Source organism: Elephantulus edwardii, unplaced genomic scaffold (assembly GCF_000299155.1).
Source record: "Elephantulus edwardii isolate Elephantulus edwardi_28Jun2011 unplaced genomic scaffold, EleEdw1.0 scaffold00044, whole genome shotgun sequence".
Taxonomy (NCBI): domain Eukaryota; kingdom Metazoa; phylum Chordata; class Mammalia; order Macroscelidea; family Macroscelididae; genus Elephantulus; species Elephantulus edwardii.
Genome location: NW_006399794.1, coordinates 9,192,235 through 9,195,954, shown reverse-complemented (window position 1 = coordinate 9,195,954; position 3,720 = coordinate 9,192,235). Strand labels below are relative to the sequence as shown.

Below are 3,720 nucleotides of genomic sequence, written 5' to 3'. Positions count from 1 at the left end.
TCTTCCACGAACTGTGATCTCGCTTCCAAAACATAAGTCAGTGGTTGTAACACTAAATGATTCAGATGATAGTGAATCTGATGGAGAGGCTTATAAGTTGACAAATAGTGTTTTTGGTGGACTAGAGTCCATGATTAAAGAAGCAAGGCGGACTGCTGAGCAAGCATCAAAACCAAAAGTACCTCCAAAATCTGAAAAAGAAAACGATCCCATGCAAACACCTGAAGCTTTTTGCCTGAGGAAAAGAAAATTGAATACAGAATGTTAAAAGAAGAGATTGCCAATCGTGAGAAACAACATTTGATTAAATCAGATCAACTGAAGACGAATTCATCATCCCCAGCAAATTCTGATGTTGAAATTGATGGGATTGGCAGAATAGCGATGGTTACAAAGCAAGTTACAGATGCAGAAGCAAAACTTAAAAAACATAGGATTCTCTTGATGAAAGATGAATCTGTTTTAAAAAACTTAGTACAGCAAGAAGCTAAGAAAAAAGAATCTGTTCGAAATGCTGAAACAAAGATTACAAAACGTACAGAACAGCTTCAAGCAACTGAAAAAATCCTCAATGTCAATAGAATGTTTTTGAAGAAGCTTCAGGAACAAATTCACAAGGTTCAGCAACGTGTAACAGTTAAGAAAGCTTTAACATTAAAATATGGAGAAGAGCTTGCTCGTGCAAAGGCAGTGGCTAGTAAAGAAATAGGGAAACGTAAACTGGAACAGGATCATCTTGGACCAAACAAAATGATGAGACTGGACAGTTCTCCGATTTCAAGCCCAAGAAAGCCTTCAGCAGAACTAATTGCTATGGAAAAAAGACGATTACAAAAGCTAGAATATGAATATGCCCTGAAAATTCAGAAATTAAAACAAGCTCGTGCTCTTAAGGCAAAGGAACAGCAGAGTATTGCTACCGTTGTAGAAGATGAATCTGAATTTTCTTTACCTCAACCCTCACTTCATGACCTGACTCAAGATAAGTTAACCCTGGACACCGAGGAAAATGATGTTGATGATGAAGTTTTATCTGATTCAAACAGAAAAAGAAGAAGATCCTTTATAGAATCCAATTCTTTCACTAAACCTAACTTAAAACACACTGACACATCTAACAAAGAATGCCTAACTAAACCTACTAAAAGTAATTTAGAAAAACCAGAACTTTTTCTAGGGTTAAAAATCGGTGAATTGCAAAAATTATATTCAAAAGTGGACAGCTTGAAACAGTTGATCTTAAAAACTACCACGGGTATTACAGAGAAAGTTTTGCATGGTCAGGAGATTTCTGTGGATGTGGACTTTGGCCCAGAACAGTGTAGAGCAACAGAAGTGAGACCGTTGCCCTTCACACCCTACCGTAGTCCTCTTCTAGTGTTTAAATCCTACAGATTTAGTCCTTACTACCGAACCAAGGGAAAATTTCCGCTGAGCTCAGTGTCATATAGTAACATGATTGAGCCATATCAGTGTTTCTGCCACTTTGATTTAACAGGAACATGTAATGATGATGATTGCCAGTGGCAGCATACTAAAGACTATACACTAAGCTGAAAGCAGCTATTCCAGGACATTCTGTCATATAATCTGTCTCTAATTGGTTGTTCAGAGACAAGCACTGATGAGGAAATTGCCGCTGCAGCAGAAAAATATGTTGAAAAACTTTTTGGAGTAAATAAAGATCGAATGTCAATGGACCAGATGGCTGTTCTCCTTGTTAGCAATATCAATGAAAGTAGAGGTCATACACCTCCATATACAACCTACAAAGATAAAAGAAAATGGAAGCCAAAGTTTTGGAGAAAACCTATTTCAGAGAGTAGCTTCAGTAGTGATGAGGAAGAGTCTACAGGACCAATTAAGTATGCCTTTCAGCCAGAGAACCGAATAAATGTCCCAGCTTTGGATATGGTTGTCACTCCAGATGATGTCAGATACTTTACAAATGAGACTGATGACATTGCTAATTTAGAAACAAGTGTGCTTGAAAATCCTTCTCATGTACAACTGTGGCTCAAGCTTGCATACAAGTACTTGAATCAAAATGAAGGATTATGTTCAGAATCCTTGGATTCTGCTTTAAATGTTCTGGCTCGAGCATTGGAAAATAACAAAGATAATCTAGAAATTTGGTGCCATTACCTCAGATTGTTCTCAAAAAGAGGAACCAAAGAGGAGGTCCAGGAAATGTGTGAAACAGCTGTTGAATATGCTCCCGATTATCGAAGTTTTTGGACTTTTCTACACCTAGAAAGCACCTATGAAGAAAAAGATAATGTATGCGAAAGGATGATGGAGTTTCTGATGGGAGCAGCCAAAGAGGAAGCTTCAGATATGCTGTCCTTTCAGCTTTTAGAGGCTCTTTTGTTTAGAGTTCAGCTGCATATATTTACTGGAAGATACCAAAATGCACTTGCAATTTTACAGAATGCTTTGAAATCTGCTAATGATAGAATAGTAGCTGAATACCTTAAAACAAGTGATCGATGTTTGGCATGGCTAGCCTACATACATCTTCTCGAATTCAACATTCTTCCTCCAAAATTGTATGATCCATCTAATGCCAATCCTTCAAGAATTGTTAACGCAGAACCATTTGTAATGCCGTGGCATGCAGTTCAATATGTAAGGACTAATCCAGACATGTTGTTAGCAGTCTTTGAAGATGCAGTGAAAGCTTGTACTGATGAGAGCCTTACTGTTGAGAAAAGAATAGAGGTCTGTCTTCCACTTTATATGAACATGATTGCTCTGTACCAGCTTCTGGAGAGGTTTGAAGCGGCAATAAAGCTTTGTAAGCATTTACTGGAATCATGTCCTATGAACTGCCAGTTGTTGGAAGCCCTTGTTGCTTTATACTTGCAAACAAATCAACATGAAAAAGCCAGAGCAGAGTGGCTTACTGCTTTTGAAAAAAATCCTCAGAATGCAGAAGTTTTTTATCATACAAGTAAATTGTTCATCTTACAGAATGAAGGTGATACTCTTCTTCCATTTTTGCGGAAATTTCTCGCATCCTTCTTTAAACCTGGATTTGAGAAATACAGTAACTTGGATCTGTTTCAGTGTCTCTTAAATATCCCAGGACCACTTGACATTCCAGCTCATTTATATAAAGGGAATTTTAATGATGAAATGTTTAATAGCCAAATCCCTTACTTGTGGCTGATTTACTGCCTATGTCATCCCCTTCTATCAAGTGTTAAAGAGACAGAGGAGGCATATGAGACTGCATTAGGAGTGACCATGAGATCTGATATAATACAGAAGATTTGGCTGGATTATCTTGTCTTTGCCAATAACAGGGCTGCTGGATCCACAAACAAACTTCAAGACTTCACATTTTTTACTGATTTAGTGAGTAGATGTTTGGTTACAGTCCCTGCCCGATATCCCATTCCTTTTAGCAGTGCTGATTACTGGTCCAACTATGAATTTCATAATAGGGTTATTTTCTTTTATTTGAGCTGTGTTTCAAAGGCCCAGCATTCCGAAACCTTGGAATGATTTTGCTCAATTATGCCAGCTAATTCTGGACTTGCCCTGAGGCTGCTTCAACATGAATGGGAAGAAAGCAATGTTCAGATTCTGAAACTTCAAGCCAAGATGTTTACATATAATATCCCAACATGCCTGGCCACCTGAAAAATAGCCATTGCTGCTGAGATTGTTCTAAAGGGACAAAAAGAGGTCCACCGTTTATATCAGAGAGCCTTA

General features: G+C 38.0%; 1 pseudogene; it reads left to right on the top strand.

Moving 5' to 3' along the window:
- The first annotated feature begins 7 nt into the window (after nucleotides 1–7).
- Nucleotides 8–3,720, top strand: part of LOC102860757 — a 9,274-nt pseudogene continuing 5,561 nt past the window's right edge.